We start from the raw sequence: 20909 nt of genomic DNA, 5'->3' as shown, positions 1-20909 counted from the left end.
TCATGGCCACTAATCTCATCCCTATGTTACCAGAATGGCAGTGCCCTTGATCAGCGTTTTGTAATAGGAAAAAAAACACTCCATGGTAATGTAGCATAGGACATTCAAATTCTCCTCTTGCCACTGCTGGGTGGATTGAGTCGAGCAGTGGCAGAGGCAGAAACACCTTAATTCAAAGCCTGACTCTCATTTATTTCTCATGTTCTCTGGAAAAGCTACTTTTCCTTTGTGAACATTAGTCTTTTCATTTCTAGTATGGGAATAATAATACTTTTCTTGCAAAGCTGTTGGGAAGATTATAAATGCTGCATAACCTGTCTAGACTAGCCCTTAGTATCTATGGGCTACCCAAGTAAGGGTTGCTGAAATTGAGATAGTTGCTATCAATCATGTCCCCAGACTTTTTGGGAAACAGGCAAGACTAATTTAGGTTTTCTTCACAACCATCTCATTATGGACCCCATCTGCATTTTAAGATGGAGGAATTTATTATGCCAGTTGTAGGCAATTGAGGGCAATGGGAGAAAACAGTAAAATATTTCTTACAGCAAGTACAGTAAAATATTTCTTACAGCAAGTACATTGATTAGAAAATCTTTTTATTTTATTTTATATATACTGTTTATTTTATATATTTTACATCATTTTTTTTTCATTTTTGCACAATGTATACATTTTCATTTTGGTTATAGTCAACATATAAGAACTGTCTTCATCCTATGTTCTTCTCCCGCCCTCCTCCCAGTCTTTCCTGTCTCTTTCTCATTTTACTTATATTTCTCTTCATTTTATTGCCTTCTATATACGCATATACATGTATCTATAGCTGCCATTTACTCCAAACCTAGTTTCTCATTTTCCTTTTTGCATTTTTATATATTCTGAAGGTTCTTTAGGATTCTTCTACACAGTAAAAAGACCACTTTTAAAAATAAATTTTATTTTTATATTCCCCATACAATTGCAATCCCCTTATTTTGACCCCAATCCCTCCCCTCCCCACTCCACACCCCCCCATAGAGTGTCTCTTGTTCATAGTTGTTTGTTGATTTTGATATTTTCTTTCTTATAGTTATTCTTTTTCCTGGTCCCTTATTTAAGTTTTCTAGATTCCTGCTATGAGTGAGACCATCCAGTATTTTTCTTTTTCTTTAGGGCTTATTTCGCTGAGCATGATCCCTTCCAGCGCCATCCATGTTGCTGCAAATTGCATGTGTTTATCTTTTTTGAATGCTGAGTAGTATTCCATGGTATATATGTACCACATCTTCTTGATCCAGTCATCTATTTTTGGGCATTTGGGTTGTTTCCAAAGCTTAGCTATTGTAAACAGTGCTGCTATACACATAGGGGTGCAGGTGCTCTTTGGAATTGATGTTTCTGTGTCCTTTGGGTAAATACTTACCAGTGGAATTGCTGGATCATATAGAAGCTCTATGATTAGTAGGTCCAGAAATCTCCACACAGCTTTCCACAGTGGTTGGACCAGTTTTCACTCCCACCAACAGTGCAGGAGAGTTCTTTTTTCTCCATAACCTCGCCAACACTTGTTGTTGCTAGTTTTTTTTTTTTTTATATGTGCCATTCTCACTGGTGTAAGATGGTATCTCATGGTAGTTTTGATTTGCATTTCCCTGATTACAAGTGATGTTGAACATTTTTTCATATGCCTCTTGGCCATTTGCATTTCCTCTTCAGAGAAGTTTCTTTTTAGCTCTTCTGCCCATTTTTTGACTGGATTATTTTCTTTGTTTGTGCTGAGTCTCATCAGCTCTTTGCAGATTTTTGTGATCAGTCCTTTATCATTAGTGTTATGTGCAAAAATGTTCTCCCAGTCAGTTTGTTTTTGTTATTGTCTCTTTTGCTGTGCAGAAGCTCTTTAATTTGATGTAGTCCCAGCTGTTGATCTTTGCCTTCACTATCACTGCTTTGAGTGATGTGTCTGTAAAGATGTCTTTGATGTGCATATCACGTAGTGTTTTGCCTATATTTCCTTCTATGTATTTTATGGTTTCAGGTCTTCTGTCTAGTTCTTTAATCCATTTTGATTTGATTTTTGTGTATGGTGTGAGGTAGTGGTCAAGCTTCATTCTTTTGCATGTAGCGACCCAGTTTTCCCAACACCATTTATTGAACAAACTTGCAGAAAGGCTATTTTTAATATCTCTTAAATTTTTGAAGAATCAAAAATTTCCTTCTTAAAATTTGTATATAAAAATTCCATATAGTAATCCCATTATGAACAAGAGTTATCTGTTCATATGCATAACATGTACAAGAATGTCTTCAGTTAACTCTTGATAAATTCTGAGAATAAGTTATTACATTTTCCTTAGGAAACAGTTTTAGAGCTATAATAGTGGTGTGAATAGCCTATTTTAAAATCAATGTATATATGTTTAAATCCCTGGGGTCTGTTTGCCCATATGAAAGGTCCTCTTGCCCATATGAGATAATTTGCTTACATTTTTTTTCTCTCTTTCCCTTCCCTTCTTAATGCCAGGTATGGTATTTCTGAGTTACACATACCCTGCCTTTTTATTTATTTATTTATTTATTTATTTTAAATAGAGGCATGTTTTATTTATTTATTTGTTTGTTTGTTTGTTTTGTTTATACATGCACTGGGTACAGTCAGAAGCACGGGAAGGTGAGAGAATTCACCAGAGCCAGAGCGGGGAGCAGAGCAGGCAGAAGGACCAAAGTACACTGCTGAGGGGAGCAGCGGGCGGCAGGAGAGGTCTGCGCGCCATGTGGGACCCTCCTCTGGTGGCCGGGGAGCAGCCGGGGATCGAACCAGCGCCTCAGAGGCCGCGGGCAGCTTCGCAACCCAGCGCTCAACCGCTGCACCACCGGAGAGGCCCATATCCTGCTTTTTTGCATTAAGGCAGAGTGCAGAGCTACCTAATATTTAACAATCCTTTTTTTTTTTTTTTGGTTTGTTTGTTTGGTTGGTTTTTTTGGCTGTGTTCTCTTCTCTAGTGATAGAAAACTCCCCCAAATAGTGAGGTTAAAGATCTAGCACTTGGAGTTCAAAAACTATGATGATTAAAGAATCAGTTGTGATGATTAAGTAATGGCAACCCTTTCCTGCCTTCCACTCTCCTAACTGATGTTATCTTTGAAATGTTCTGAAGCCTCTGAATTTTGGGCAAGTTTCCCTTTGGGATGTTAAGCAGATAGACAAACCATGAATTGAAAGAAAATGTGAAGAATGAAACCTTCCAATTAAGATCTCTCCAAAGTTACATCAGGATTCACAAAAGAAGACACTAGAAGAACGTGGCAGCCTCACATTGTTCAGCAGCATCTCACCCTCTGAATTGAAAGTGATATTCAGTGACCTCAGATTGTCCTTGAGGCTCACAAGCAAAAAGATAGTGCTGCAGTTAGAGTTCTGGCTGTGACTGGAGCCACACTTAAAATAAAAAATGCTGCTGTTTTCTAGCTCTAAAAAACCCAGCTTGCAATTTAATGTATAAAATTATTTTGGGGGTAGTATCACAATCTTTTATGAAATGAAATGAATTATCCTTACAAGCAACTAATAACCCTGTGTAATTCCACATATTCAAATAGACCTAAGGGGAAAAACCTTTCTGTATAGTTTTCTAGGGAAGAAATTGGAGAAAGGAACATTAAAAAAATTGACAACTCTAAGTGCATGTGTATTACAAAAAATAAAGAGATATGGCTGATTTTTAATTCTTAATTTATCAGAAATTATTTTTGCTTTTCAAAGGAAAAAAAGAAAATCTCCTTGCTTCCTTTATCAATTAATATGAGTTGAAACTGTTTTTTTATCCCCTTTTTAGTTTCAAGAAAAGTAAGTTGTTAGGAAGGAGAGAGGGTACTGGAATAAACACGTCTGTAGGGCCTCCCCTGGTGGCACAGGCTGTTGAGCGCAGTGCTGTGAAGCTGTTCGCAGCCTAAGCAGCACCGGTTTGATTCTGGCTGGCCGGCGAGGGTCCCACATGGCACAGCAGACCCCTCCTGTCTCGCCCGCTGCTCCCCTCAGCAGTATATTTCATCAGCCTGCCTGTTCTGTACCCCGCTCCATCTCTGGTGAATCCTCTCACCCTCTAGCGCATCTGGCCTGCACCCTGGTTCTTGTATAAATAAATAAATAAATATTAAGAAAAGAGAAAATGTTGAAAAAAATCAAAGAAACACACGTCTGTAGTTGTAGGAGTTGACATCCACAATTCTACTAATGTAAATTGATCACTATACCAATGAAATATAATGTTTAATGAATGTAGAAATAAAATTTATATATCCTTATCAATTTTTTATATTATGTGTGACATTCATATTTGAGAAATATTCTTTGAACATGAAAGGGATAGGATTCTTTTCTTATTATTATACTTTTATAATGAAACTGATCAAGTTGTCTTAACCAGACTTTGAAAAACCTCTCAGGTTAAGCTTTGCATGAAAATTATATGCAAATTTTTGTAAAACAGAACTTTACAAATAAATACATGGGACATGTTCATTAATAGGTTCAAGCCAACTATTTCACATCTACCCTGAAGATACTTCCAGCTTTGTCAGAGACTTTAAAAGATTAAGTTACTTATGAAAATAGATCTGGTAATGTATATGTGTGTTTAACTGCAAGGTAATAACTCAGTGAGGTACATGTTACTGACTGAGTTCCTCCAAACTATTGTTTCTTAGTTTTGTTTATGGATTCAGACATTATTGTTCAATATGTACAAAAGCTGCATAACTTATTATAGTGAACAGGCAGTATGAAACCACCAATTTACTTCACTTCACCACAGCATTAAATGTCAAAGTGTCAAGTTGTGCCTTCAGGTTTCATTGGCAAACATAAATTATTGCTAATAGAATGCACCAGTAAAATTTCTGAATAACAAATGACTTCAGAAAGCATCACTACGAGAAGGAAGTATAGGACACTTGAAATAATTTATGATACAAATATTGTCAAAAGCAGGTCTGCTTGGAAGCTTGATTTCTAAATGTGAAATAAATAACTCACTGAGTTTCTTGTGTTCAACTCATCCTCTTGCAATTTCTGTCAAATATGTTCTTAAAAGAAGTCATAGCTCTGACTGCAAACCTGCAGTGCACTTAGAGTACCACGATGTAGTGGAGGGAAATTCAGCTCCAAATTAATACCTTGAGTGCTTTTAAAGAAATTAACTCTCACTTTTGTATTGTGTCAAATGTTATTGATTCATAGACTATATAGTATCTGTTTCACATACTAAAATATTTTGAGCTCAAATAGGACAGAATTTCTGAAGCTCTTATAATCTCACTTTCTTCTTTTTAGTCTGCTTCTTTCCCATTTTCAAGAGGGGCATGTGGAAGGACAGATTATATACTTCTCTATGTATACATTTCATTTTTTAGATTTTTTTAAAGATCTATTTATTCATGCATATAAGAACTGGGGTGTAAGTCAGAGGTGCAGGGGGTGAGAGGGTTCACCAGAGGTAGAGCTGGAAGCAGAACAGACAGATCTACTGAAATACACTGTTGAGGGGAACAGCGGGCAAGACAGGAGAGGTCTGCTGTGCCATGTGGGTTAGCCCTGGTTGGAGATCGAACTCATGCTGCAGTGGCTGGTGATAGCTTGATAGTGCTATCTTTAATCTCTGTGCCGCCAGGGAGGCCCCTATACATTTTACTTTTTACTAGAACTTAAAGCAAACTCAATAACTTTTGAAGAGGATTCTAAGAACAGGTTCTATAAAAGCTTACAGAGAAAATGATTGGTAGAAAAAGAAAACCTAAGACACAGAGAAAACAACTACCATTTTCAATAGAAACTTGTGATTCTTTCATAGACTCACACAAGGCAAGATTTGAACATATCAATACTACACAATTAAGATAATCATATAGTCTACATTTTTTTTTCTTTGAGTTGGCTTTCCCTTCTAAGAACCTCATAACACAGAAAAGTAAACCTAATAACTAACTTGCCAAATTTTATGTAAGGAGCAATACTTTAAAACATTAAGTATAGAAATATAGGGGCCTCCCCAGTGGCACAGCAGTTGAGCGCTGGGTTGCAAAGCTGCCTGTCAGCCTCTGAAGCGCCAGTTTGATACCCGGCCGCAGGGCAAGGGTCCCACATGGCGCGCAGACCTCTCCTGCCGCCCGCTGCTCCCCTCAGCAGTGTACTTCGTCAGTCTGCCTTCTCTGCTCTCCGCTCTCACTCTGGTGAATTCTCTCACCCTCCCGTGCTTCTGACTGTACCCAGTGCTTGTATAAATAAATTAAATAATTAATTTTAAAAAAGTATAGAAATATATCATAATGGTCATACCTATAGGCCTATAAAGGATACTAGCAGTAGATTGTTTAGGAAATAGTTTCAATTTCTCAATACCTATTTAGTCTTTATTATAGTATCTTCTATTTCTGCAATTTTCATCCATTTACAACATGTATATTCACTCACTAAAAAGTTCAGGATTTCTTAATAATTTTCAGAATAGTCTCATAAAAAATTAGAAACTGAATCAAATAAATTATTTGGAATAAGAAGTCATTTTATTCCTAGGTTCAGTATAGAAAGCATTTCAGTTCTTTTCAATGTTGGAAACACATTCTAAGATGAACAAGTTAATCTTGGAAGAAGACCTTTGGAAAATGTTTTACCTCTCAGTTAATTTTGCTTTCATTTCATTTATTTTAATGCGTTAAGTTTTTATTACCAATTCCTTCAAACAGAGAAGTAAAATTATCCATATTTATGTGATTATGTTTGCTTATATATTTTAATTGTATGTTCAATAATTTTTATGTCAACCCTCTTTTTTTTGCGTAGATAAGCTTGGATAAATACATGTCTAGATCTTATAGAGTTTATCATTTGCTGAGCATAAAAATCATTGGGAGACCTTGTAAGAATGGAGATTGTCACCTTTACCTTCAAAGATACTGAATCACACCCAATGTGCAGCAAGGGACCCAGAAATCTGCATTTTAATAAATAAGCCCTATGACTCAGATATTGTTATTGCTTGGATCGCACTAGGAGTTAAAATAGCCTGAGACATCACCTAGCAAGAGTTCTGTTAGCTGACCCAGGTCTTGGATAAATTAAAATATTTTTCAACCTGGCACTTCATGACTAAGTTATTCACTAATGGATTAACATAAGTTGGGTCATTAATAATTATGCACATTTGTAATGTGATCAGTAAAATTACCTCTCTAATATTCTTAATATTATATGATTTTTTAAAGATTTATTTATGCATACAAGAGCTGGGGTACAGGCCAGAGATGTGGGGGGTGAGCACTGCACTATGAAGCAATCCACAGCCTCTGCAGCATGAGTTTGATCCCTGGCCGGCCAGGGAGCAACCCACATGGTGAAGCATGACCTCTCCTGACTTGCCCGCTGCTCCCCTCAGAAATGTACTACAGTCATTCTGTCCGTTCTGTTCCCCACTCTATCTCTGGTGAATCCTCTCTCCCCCCACCCTTGCATCTCTGGCCTATACCCCAGTTCTTGTATGCATAAATAAATCTTTAAAAAAATAAAAAAAATAAATAAACAAGAGAAGGGAGGGAAAGGGACAAAGGGGCACAAGGGTTGGTGTTAGATTGTGGACTGTGGTAGTGGGAAGATAGTATGGTACTAGCAGAACGATAGATATACAAATCAGTGAGATAGAATTACACACTGGGAATAAACCCCCACATTTATATATTCACCACTGTCACCTGATTCTTATAAGGGTACAGAAAAATGGAAATTGCATTTTCTCTTATATTCTTATCAACCTTATTCACTTCACTATCTTAATTCACTCAATTATACTCCATGTATTTCAGGTCTCAGATACTTTTTATTCTTAGATGCTTTTTGTTTTCCTAGACTCTTAGGTCTTGTTTTTTTTCAGAAATCTTTCTGTGACATTGACAACAAATATAACAGTTTTGTAGTTGTTAAGCTTGCCTCTCTACCTTAGTAGATTATGAAGCCCTTGAGAATGGATAATTTACACCTTTAGTTATCACATTCCAGTGCCTAACACAGTGGTTGGCACATAACATTTAAAAACACTTATAAAAATATCTGCCAAGAGGATGAAAACATAAATGCAATCATATTTAATACTACAGTAAAAGATGCAGTCCCTAGCTATGGATTGATCATCTAAATTTGACCAATATAGTAAAGAGAGGGATGTGGTAAAGTTAAAGGCCAATAGGAAAATGAAAGATAATCAAGACAATGTACAGAACTTTTCAGAAAGAACACAGGTATCTAAGGTTTTGGTGCAATCTTATTTCTGCAGCTGGATGCATTTTGCTGCAGCATATCAATATATTCTCTATCGTACAGTGTATTCCACAGACTCTTCCTGGCTTTGCAGTAACAGAGGCTAGTATTTTCAATATCCTTTACTGCATTCAATCGTGCATGTTAATATTAAAGGAGAAAAATGCTTAAAATTCCAAAAATAGAGGACTATCATCTTAATAATTGGGGTCGTATTTACAGTTCTATTTAAAAATAAAAATCACTTGTTTAAATAGAGTTTCTCCAGTGTATTGAGGACATTCTTGAACTTGGTAAGAAATAACTTTAAATTTCACACCTCAGCATGTGATCGTATAGGCTATACCTTCCACAATGTCAAGAATAGTATCTTTCTAAAACATGTGTCCTTAGCATGTGAAGTGAAGGTCAATTAATGCCTTGTAGGTTCCAAGAGAAATTCTTACCATTACCTTAAAGAATGAAGTTTACCCAGATGTAGGGTCATCTTCAGAAATGTGCTTTTCAATGGAGAAGCCTATATTATGATATTGAAAAATGAAAGACTGTTTTGAAAATAAATACCAAATATATACTCTCTCTCTCTCTCTCTCTATATATATATATATATATATACACACATATATACATACACACACACGTGTGTGTGTATTAGTTAAAAGTGTTAAATTACTGGATTCACTAGTAAAAATTCAGGCCAAACTAATCTATTTCCATTTTTGGTTGGGATATTATATGAATTGCTTTTGAAGAAGGGGAAGTTTAATACTTTAACATATTTGATAACATATATTTGTGAAAAATAAAAAATTAAAGTGTAATGAAAACAGTGTAATTATATATAATTGTATGTATAGAAACATTATACTTAGAGCAAAAAAAAAAAATAGGACAGTATTAATGGGGAGGGAAATCTCTACTTGTGTCTTCTACTCTTGTAACTTAAGCTATAGAGTACAGTTCCATTTTATTGTAAAATTATGCTTTCATTATTTGTTTCTTCATTATTTTAATAAATATTTATTTTTCATTTATTATGTTTCAGGTAATAGTCTAGGAACTAATTTTATAGCAAATGGACAAAATTGTAATAAAACAGATAAAATTAACCTAATGTAGCTTATATTCCAATGGGGAAAAAATAACAAGAGCTTAAGTAATGAGTATATCATAATGGCATGAGATGAGAAGTTTTATTAAGAAAACACGGTCATACAAATATTATGTCACAATAGTCATGAATATTGAAAAGATCAGAGGGCATATGATAAGGGGTATGGTTCACTAGCATTTAATATGAAAAAAAAAAGCTTGGGAAGCATGTGTGTGGTGACATATATATGTGTGTGTGTACAAAAAACACATATATATTTGTATGTATGCTTATGTGCAATTTAATGTGCAATACTTGTGTGTATGCTTCAGTGCAATTTAATTTTACTTTTAGAGTACCTTGAATCTTATCAGAGATGGTATGTGCAAGGTGGTCTAACATTAAGCAGAAATCAGTTTAATAGTGAAAAGACTTAGAAAGTCTTTGCTTTGGAAAGAAAAATTTGGGAAGGGCCTCCCCAGTGGTGTAGCTGATTGAGTGCAGTGCTGTGAGGCTGTCCGCAGTCTCTGTGGTGCCAGTTTGATTCCCAGTCAGCTGGGGAGATACCCACATGGCGGGGCAGACCTCCCCTGTCTCGCCTGCTGCTCCCCTCAGCAGTGTATTTCAGTCAGTCTGCCTGTTCTGTTCCCTACTCTGTCTCTGGTGAATCCTCTCACCACCACCACTCCCCCCTCACCCCCCATGCCTCTGGCCTATACCCCAACTCTTATATAAAAATAAATAAATCTTTAAAAAAAGGGAGAAAAAAATTGGGAAGACTAGCATAATAACAGATTTTTAACACTGGAAGAGATACTTAAGAATTTTACTTTGTTGTATGGTGTGACTGGCCAGAACTTGCACTAATAGGAGGGGCTAGGGTGCCTCAATGCTTTTGGGCAACATTCAAAAAAAAGGGTGTTTTGGTCATTAGTTCTAACCAATGAAGGAATGAAATATTTATGTGTTGGAGAGACTTCTATTTGTACACATTTCAAGGTAAGACTGGATGATTTTCTGTCAAGAACATATAAAAGACATTTTTATGTCTAGGTAACATATGACTTTAATTTCCTTTGCAACTCTGAGATGTATTTAAATGTAACTTTTGCCTTTAATTGTCTTTATACTCTAAACACTGAAATCTTGTTTCACCCATTGTTAAGTATGTAGCAATTTTTTACCTTAGAAGATAGATGTCCTTGCTTTGCCTCAGTATGTATTTGTAAGCAACAAATTATTATCCATGGACAACATTTCTTTCCAGGGACATTATCTCTTAAATACATACCAGACAGTAACTAACATATATATATATATATATATAATATTATATATATAACTAATATAGATATATATTATATATATACGTATTTCTGGAACAAATTTGAACCCAGTGTGCTGCTTATTTACATCCTTCCCCTCAAATGCATTAATGAAACAATTTCCTTTTTTCTATGGATAGGGCTATATATCTTTTCTTTGGCTAGTTTAATGATGAGATGGGCCATAGGTTATAAAAGATGCTTTGATCAAACAATCTTCACTAGCAGTCTAGTAAAGAAAAGTCTTTGAAATAAAGAGTTAAAAGATGTCGACCTTCTTCAAGGAAAAAATCCTATCTGGAGAAAGAAGATTGTGACCATTTATTGTAGCAATCATAAGTACAGTAAAGACTTGGAAAAAAGTTATCATTCAGTTTTAATCAGGTTACTCAAATAGAACAGCTGCAAGCAGAGATTGCTGTTTAGGCTGAAAATAGAAAAGACTCTTTCTTATAAAGTAGAATGCTGTAGGGTCATATATGAAAAATGGGACCTTTTTCTGCTTTTTCCATAACAAAGCATAAAACCATGTTTTAACCGGTTTTAGTCCTAACTGGGTATTGATTAATATCATCATATAATGGCCCAGATGTACTTTCAAGGACAAAGGTAGGTGAAAAAATCAATTTAATCACAAAATTCATCTTTCCTTTTCATATATTTTCTTTGAATTATTATTTCCAACTATCAAAGATCAAGACAATCAGAGGTTCTAAGCTGCTGACAAACAACATAAATTTACTAACTTCTAATAAACTCTTGTTTACTAATTTAAATACTGACATTCATTTAAAAATATTTATTTATTTATACAAAAACCAGGGTACAGGTCAGATGTGTGGGAATATAAGACTATTCACCAGAGACAGAGTGGGGAACAGAACAGGCAGACTGTCCGAAATACAATGCTGAGGGAAGCAGAGGGCGAGACAGGAGAGGACTGCTGGGCCGTGTGGGTATCTTCCCAGCCAGCCAACCAGCTGGGATTGAACGCGCAATGCAGAAGCTGCAGACAGCTTCACAGAGCTGCACTCAAATGCCTGTGCCACCAGGGAGGCCCAATAATAACATTCTTAATATTATCCCCCCCAGCCCCGTGGCTTAAGTGGATATACATGAATTGAGTTATGAGGTTCTTTTCCCCCTTTCTTTTAAAGGGAGATTCAAGCAAATCAGAAGTATGTAAAATTGCCATCATGATTTAATTAATATCCATGCAAACCAAAAATATGTCAAAATAATTCTATTTCTTTTTATTGTTTTCATTAATGTATTTTATTTTATATAATTCTTATATTATTTTTCATTTTTGCACAATGTATGCATTTTCATTTTGGTTATATTTCCCATACAGTTCTGCCCCCCTTATTTTGACCCTAATCCCTCCTCCCCTCCCCCCACCCCCATAGTGTATCTCTGGTTTATAGTTGCTTGTTGATTTTGATTTTTTCTTTATTATAATTATTTTTTTCCTGGTCCCTTATTTAGGTTTACTAAATTCCCTACTAAAGTTATATATAAAATGTCAGTTTTCTTTTGTAACATCAAAGCAATCCCTAGGTTCAATCTGCAAGGTTTTTAAACTATACAAGCTGTGATCAGCTAAGATCTGTTTTTAAGAAATTGAAATGAAAAAACACTTCTTTCACTTTCTAGTCTTTGTGAAGCATAAGAGAAAGTTGACCCCATATGGTCTCTACCTGGCATTCATAATCTATCTACAAGCACTGCTTTTCTTGTTTAGCTGATTCTCCCTGTCTTCCAAGGAAAAAAAAAAGAAAAAAACTTCCTTTAGAAGGGATATTTTCAGTGCATAAACAATCTTCATTTCAAGAATTATGTTTTTCACTCAATAAATTACTATTTGACTATATTTGTTGTTCTTTATTTGGAAGTGTTTGTCACTATTCTGACTGGGATATGGTCAGGACTAGTAGTCTATTCCTTCTCCTTAAACATTCTCCTTGCACACTGTCATTTTAGTAACAACTCTTTGAGCTTATGAAGCTTAAACAGCAAAACATGTGATAAACCTTTGTGTCTTTTAATAGGCCGTCATGGACTGGAATAACCCAGTTTCTATTGACATTCAGGGAAACATAAGCTGTAGAAGAAAAAAAAATACCAAAAAAATAAGAATTTAAGTCAATCAAAAAATGTGTGAGCAATGTAGCTTATTATTTGAAATATCCCATGGTTTCAAATGTGTGGAGTAACAGGAATGCTCAAGTAATGTGGATGGGCATAGAAGTTTGTGTAAACACTTTTTGTTTGGGACAATCTAGAATAAACAGTGTTCTCCCCTTCTTGACACCTTCCAAATTGGTGTCACTGGCTGTTTGAATATCATCACCAGTCCCTAAGATTTAGTGTTTTGTTACTTTATAAGAATAATATGTTAAGTAGCTCATTACTTTAGAAACTGTTAATGTAATGTATTGTCATACGTGATATGACAGGTGTTGCAAAGCAAAAATAAGGAAGCAAAGCAAGTGAAGACTGCCTGAAATCTTGCATACTTGGTAGTCACAATAGCTAACCAGCTTGAAGCTTAATTCGGGTGAGCTGATTCATCCAGCAGAGAAATGAAATGCACCTTTCATAGTAGCAAAACTATAAAATAAAGACTGAAAAGGAGCAAGACCAGTTTTAGATTTCCATAATACATGGATATTTACGTATCCACAGGATTTGTAAACATTTGTAAACATTTGTAACCATTTGGATTTGGTAAAATATGAAATAGAAAAATTATTTGCAAAATGTATTAAGCATGAATTTCTTCATACAAATGATATATGAAACAAAATTTAACACACAGAGAAGAGAAAAGATTCTGGCTGATGGTAAGACATTGTAATGGGTCATATCACAGGGAGCCCATAAGTGTCAGAAATTTCTTGGTTCCCTAAGCCAAGAATATAAGAAAAGTTGCCTAAATGTGGAGCAGCAAGAATTCAGAATCCTGAATCCAGATGTTTGGTCTTAATTTATATTTCACATGGTAATAAAAGTTGTTCCTAGGTATTTTAAGACTCTATTGTCAAGGTAAGGTATCAGATCCAAGGAAGTCTTGTTTGGGATGCCTAAGATAACTTCAGTTCTGTCCATTGATGTTTCTTTGTGTACCTCCCCAGGACAAGCAAAAGATGAACTGGGACTTACAGCTGTAGACTTTGTCTATGCTGTTCCTGTAGCCTTTTGAAGCAAAATCAAGCTTGTCAGCTGGACAGATTTAGTCTGTCAATTACTGAAGTTAGTTCATTAGACTCAAGAATAACACCACAAAACCACTAGGCTTCCAAATATATCGCTAGGAAGAATTGCCATATGAAAAGGCATGTCTTGTACAGGGTTTTAGCGATATGTAACTAGGACACTCTGTATGCTACATTCATATTTTAACAACCAAGTGTGTCTGGTATAAATTCATTCCTTTTGTAAATGCTTAAATTAAACATTCTTCAAAATTATGTAACAAATTTGTTATGGAAATGGTGTGGGGTAAACAGCAGCAGCACTTGGTAGAGGCTGGAACTCAGAGCAGAATTTTCAGCAGGTGTGAACATCCCCAGACCACTCAGCATCATACACAGGATGGTGCTATGCCCTCATGCAGCTGCTGTATCCTAGGGCTCTGTGCTACCACAGAGACTCTGTTTTTATTGCCCTTATTTTGGGTAAGTATCCAAGAAGCCTCCTCATTATAACAGGCTTCCTGAGTTGGGGAACAAAGGAACTGACATTGTGGAACCTTCTAGAAAGAAAGGGAGGGAGATTTACTACCAGTTTAGTATCTTTTTGATCTAAAAAGTCTCATATGGGTGAAAATAGTCTATTTTACCTTCTAATTCAGTGTTGAATGTATTTGTAAGGTTGTTACATATGACTATCTCCTCTTTCTTCCATGGGATTCCTCTCCAAGACATCTGGAGACTGTAATGACTGACTGGATGGAGAGCAACTGAAAATCATCCTGGAAGGAAATGTAAGCCAGGAGTCTTTCCACACTCATTTCTCTAGATGTTCCCATTTATTCCTTTCAATCCATTATCTGGATGTTCCCTGTCCTTCTTTTACAGACTCTATATAGTCCCCCTTTATTCTAATAATGGTTCCTAGTTTCTTACCTATAACTTTCCCCAGACTTAGGAAATATTTTTGCACCTAACTTTCAGTAGGTACCAACCTAAGCATCAGCTTCTATCAGACTTACTACAGACTATCAATCGCAGTAGGCAGAGTTCGTTATATAACGTTCTGACAATTTATCATATAACTTTCTTAAAATTCTGTGTATATTCTATTGCAGTAGTCAGTTTTTGAAACTGTGTTTTACCAAGGACTCCAGACTCTGTAGTCTTGATTATTCTTTCTTTGCTCCTCTTCTCCTTTTGCTTCACTTGTTTGCAGTCAATGTATCCATTTATCTTGTTACCTGTGTGAATGCTTCCACCTTGTGATACCATAATTGAACTTTTCCTCTAGGTCCTGAAACAATCTGTGCCTGCCCTATGTTGGGTATAGCTATTAAGCAAAAAGCTTAAAAAGAACACAAGTAGCATCACTTGGTTCAGGTTGCAACTCCTATAAAGAAGGATTATTCTCTCCAGTTAGCATATTCAAGACATCGTGCCCAATGCAAGACACATTGTACACACTGTGTGAACAGATGGCAGAAAAATTTCCATCTTCATTGTTTTCCCTAAGAATGGAGGTGGAATATTCAGTCTTGTTGAAGGGGATAGATATTTGGGGCTTGGTCACGGTGGTAGACATGAAGATGTGCAGCTCAGAATCCTCTCCAGTGAGGAAGTTAGAGGTCAAGGCAGAGAGAGAACAGAGTAGGAGCAGAGACCTACCCTCATCATATTACCTTACAGCCAATTGGAGTGGAAGGAGATAGAGAAGACTTCAGTTCAAACCTGGTCTTCTCCATCAGTATAAAAGTCTGTCTGTTAAAGTAAGAATGTAGCACATATTTTATTTAAGAGTTTTTAGCCAGATTTTAGAATTTTAAATATTTATACATGTACTTTTGCATCTTGCCCCAGGCCAAACAATTGTGCAGTGGGACACCTGGTGTGCAAATGAAACATTGAAAGTATCTACACAATGACTGGAGGGGTTTCTCCAGTAGCAAAAAGCAGTCATACTTTTGTGTTTAGTATGTGAGAGAGCAATTCTTTTTATTGTGGATATACTCTGGATTTCATCTGAATTTTGCATGAACGACCTGAAATCTGAACTTTGATTATTAGCTGGTATCATTTTTGAGGAAAAATCTTGGGCAAATATGGGGAGTAGAGTTGATATAGTTTGGAACTCATAGGCTGAGTTGTTGCAGGGTCCAAGGGTACCCTGTTTTCTTTGTCATCTGTGGAGAAACCATGAGGCATTTTTCACAATTAGAAGGAACCCATCTGTGTGTTCTTCCTTTATATGGGCCTAAAATAAAAGTGGTCTTGCATGAGGAAAATACCCGTTTTGGGCTCAGGTATCAAGCATTCTCAGATCATGTGCTAGCTCATTCAGGTGGACCTTGAGATAAATCAATTTTTCTAAATCTAGAAACTTCAGGTATCCCAATTTCTGTGGAAAGGTGATCTGTTTATTTTCACTCCCTATAAGTGTGCAGGGATAGGTGCTAAATCTTTGATTCTAGCTTACTTGTTAACACCTAAGGCAAAGTGGGTGATTTGAGTGACTGACCAGACAATCTTACTTTTCTCTACAATCTGCAGGTGGATACTTAATAGATAAGACTGAATTCTATGTTTCCAAAGTTTGATAGGCAAAATGTTTATAGAAAATGACAGGGTTTATGTTCCTGCATCCCCTCTAAACGGGTTTTCCTCTTTGATTTATCAGTATATTCATGTGACTAGAGAATTTAATTCCTTTAAATAACACTCTGATTTCCTGGTTATCTGTATCTATATAGTTCCAAGAAATAAATCATTTTTTATTAAAGAAGAATCTAAACATCATTGCATCAAACTTAGAGTTTCCATAGTCTAAATAGGTAAAAATAGAATCTGTTAACAAAGGAAAAAAGTTGATAAGTAAAATATTCCATTTACTGTTTTACTAAACATTCTGTTTATTTATTTATTTTTTTAGGATTTATTTATTTATTTATACAAGCACTAGGTACAGTCAGAAGCGAGAGAGGGTGAGAGAGCTCACCAGAGCCAGAGTGGGGAACAGAAGAGGCAGACTGACGAAATACACTGCTGAGGGAAGCAGCGGGCGTAGCAGGAGAGGTCTGTGTGCCATGTGGGACCCTCGCCAGTGGCCTGGGATTAAATCGGCACTGCAGAGGCTGCGGACAGCTTTGCAGCCCAGCGCTCAACTGCTGCATCAACAGGGGAGGCCCAACATTCCCTGTTTATTGTTTTTACTAAGTATTTAAATGTGACTTTAAATATTAATGGGCTTAACTACTATGTATATTTCTTGGAACCAAAGTATTTCTATGATTCCTTATTTTATATGGTTAAATTAAAAGATGAAATTTGCAACATCCCTATTAAACATTTATTGAAATATATGTGCTCAAAATTCATAACTGAAAAATGCAGCATCTGCCATAGCATGATATTAAAAATATTGCTTTATAACAACAATTGTAAGAAAGAAAAATTCTCATTTTTCAGACTTGCCTCCAAAGATCCAGCCTATTTTTACATTAGATAGGCATTTACTATTCTAATAATCCCAGACAACTAATCAAGAAATAATTTATTGGATATTTGCAAGTCATTTTTATTGTAAGCTATTCTTAATATACTATGTTCTCCTGACTTCTACTAATGGGAAGTATTAGTAGAACACACCAGTATTTGCAAATGCAAATTATTATTATTATGATTATTATTATTACCCATGTTCATTATTAAGCCTGTGTTCATGGAGACAAATATTGTAGTGCCTGTCATTCAAGAAAGCCTGTATAGCATGCCTTTAAATTGGCATATAATGGCCCAGAACCCAAAGCCAAGCCCTCACATGTTCTCTCAATTTTTTTTTTAAGATTTCTTTATTTATTTATACAAGAACTGGGGTACAGGCCAGATGCATGTGAGGATGAGAGGATTTACCAAAGACAGAGCTGGGAACAGAACAAGCAGATTGACAAAATACATTGCTGAGGGGAGCAGTAGGCGTGATAGAAGAGGTCTGCCATGCCATGTGGAACCCTCACCCGCCGGCCGGGATTGAACTGATGCTACAGAGGCTGAGGACAGTTTCATAGCACTGAGCTTGACTGCCTGTGCCACCAGGGAAGGCCCCTCAATTTTCTTGACACAAATCAGAAGAGGGTTTATCCCTATTACTAACATCAATGCCTATGTCTAAACAGGATAGCACAACAATGAAAAGCTAGGGTTTGGGACAGCTTGCCTCAATTCAGTAACTGACTCTATGATTTATTTTAACTTTTCCCCCCAACGATTCTTAGCACAATGACATATATTAAGAACAAAATAAAAGTATTTTTGAATTCAAAAATAAATTAATATTATACCTTATAATGTAAATTAGGTTTACTGAGGTTAGCATTTAAAGCAGTTAGCTCCTCCTCATTTTTGGTAGGTCCTATGGCTTAATGAAAATAAATAGACTTTGGAGTTAGACACCCATAGATTGCTTCCTAAATTCCCCAAAGGAGCTGTTTCACATCCTTTCAGAAATTCAATTCTGACTCTTTGGAAACAAGGATAATCTGAAGTATACCATGACAATTCAATGAGTTTATCTTATAAGTGCCATTTCTTGTTAAGCACTCAGTCAGGATTATAGGATGCAACCTAGCCCAACTCTTTCCTTGACCCATCCACCACAGAACAAGCATACTGATTTTGCAGTCTTCTCATTAATTCTGACTATAACCTGGCATTTTCAAAATCTAAAAATGTATCTATTATCCTTTGAATTAAATTAGACAGCCATCATAAACTTTGAAATTTATAATTTTTAACCACCATTAAAAAAAAACACTATTTACTATTAGTAAACAGTGGCTGTTCTAATTTTTAGTTTTGTTTCACCACAGAAAATCTGTAATCTTTGCATCAGAATAACGTGACCATTTTAACTTTTTCATTCATTTATCAATTTTATGAAAAGATTTAAATGGTTTTGTTTGTGGGTTTTTTTCCCTTGGTCATAATACTGCTTCAGGATGCAGAAATTTGTAACTTACTAGTAAAACATGAAAAGCTTATTTAATGAGATGCTAAATATTGGTCTAATTCAAAAATGCTGCTAGTCACTATTAACATTAGAGATCTACAGTAGTATGTTACATATAATTAGTACTAATCTTCAATCATTTGGCATTTGAAGACATTAAAAGCTACTCAGACTAGCTAAAAAGCAGCTGGTAATTGATATCTACCTCTAGCCTTAGAAAATTGTAATCTCAGCTGGAAGTCTCCAGATGGGGTGAGTAAAATGAAAAAATAATGTTCCTCATTGCTCTCAGTATAAACTATAGTTCAGATCAAACAAAGAGAAAAAATTTGGAATAAAAATTAAAAACTGAATTTGTCCACCATTTTGTGATACCGATAAGTTCATTAAATTGACTTAAAAAAATGAATGATACTATACATAGCTAGAAGAGAAAAATATAACCTCTTTAATTTTCCAAGATAAATGTTAGCCTCTTCAGTTCTACAACTGATAATTTTATTTTATATTACCCTCCTTTAAAATAAATAATACTCAGGTTACAGAACTGAGGTTTAGAGACATTAGAGTTGAACTAGGTTGCATCCTATAATCCTGACAGAGTGCTTAACAGGAAATGGCACTTATAAGATAAACTCACCTTCTTATATATACAGATGTAATCAATGAAACTCAAGGAATAATTATCAAGATGTCACAATGCCAGCAAATCATTAAAAAAAAAAAAGGCTCAAACTCAGACCTGCAAATTCCTGTAGAGGCATTCTTTCACTGAACTATAATAGGTAGGTGAAATCTCATCAAAGAAAACCCAAATTTCTCTACCATAAAACAGATAAAAATCAGTATATTGAGTAAATCTGAAAAAGCTGGTAATTCTCTAATTTTCATCTCTAAGCAAGTTAAAGAAGAGATAAAGAAGTTTTGAAAGCTTAAAAAGAACTTTATTTAGACTTCAAGGACAAAACTAAATCCATCCTTCAATTGTGTTATTAGACTTATAAGTGCACTCAGGAAATGATTTCTAAAATGATTAAGATAACTGTTTTATGGTAATCTGAATTATATTAACTGGGGATTCATTCCTCTTATCTACTTTTTAACTATGAAGAAAATTATAAACAAATTAATTACCATTTTGATGTTAGTGTTTATTCACTTAAGGAAGGATTGAGAAGACACATTACTAAATCAATAATCCAAGGTATAGCATGACTCCACTTATGTCAAAAGTGTAATTTTTTAAAAAGATTTATTTATTTATTTATACAAGCACTGGGTACAGTCAGAAGTGCAGAAGGGTGAGAGAATTCACCAGAGCCAGAGCGAAAAACAGAACAGGCAGACTGATGAAATACACTGCTGAGGGGAGCAGCGGGCGGCAGAAAAAGTCTGTTGCACCTTGTGGGACCCTCGCCAGTGGCCGGGGATCGAACCAGCGCTGCAGAGGCTGCGGGCAGCTTTGCAAACCAGTGCTCATTAGCTGCGCCACCAGGGAGGCCCTCAAAAGTGTAATTTTCAATGTTTGAAATTCATAAATATTTCTGAAAGGTTATATAGGAAATTTTCAGTTGATTATGTCTGTAAAATATGCATGGGCTGAGAAGGTATAATATACCAAACCACAGCCATTTTATAGATAATACACTGAATTCAGAGAGAACTACACTGCCAAAGTCCTACTGTTTGAAACCTGTATTCAAACCCAGTAAATCTTGCTTCAGAGTAGATGCACTAATCATTTCACAATGTTGCTTCCATGAGACTAAAATTATACCTTTATGTTACCTATTAAAATGCTAAAGTGATAGTATTTTTTTATTCATTTGGTCACACTGAATTTTATTCATTTTGCTTTAAAACACAACAAAGTAAAAACAAACAAAAAAAATCAACATCAAAAAATAACTCTCATCTCTCAAATGTTTATCTCTATGTCAATGTGTGCATGTATTTTATAAAACACTCCAAGGTTAGGCAGTCTTTCACAGAATAACTTTGACCTCTA

Source organism: Talpa europaea (assembly GCF_964194135.1).
Source record: "Talpa europaea genome assembly, chromosome: 7".
In the NCBI taxonomy this organism is placed as follows: Eukaryota; Metazoa; Chordata; class Mammalia; order Eulipotyphla; family Talpidae; genus Talpa; species Talpa europaea.
The sequence above is the reverse complement of the archived record's forward strand: the minus strand, read 5'-3'. Positions refer to the sequence as shown.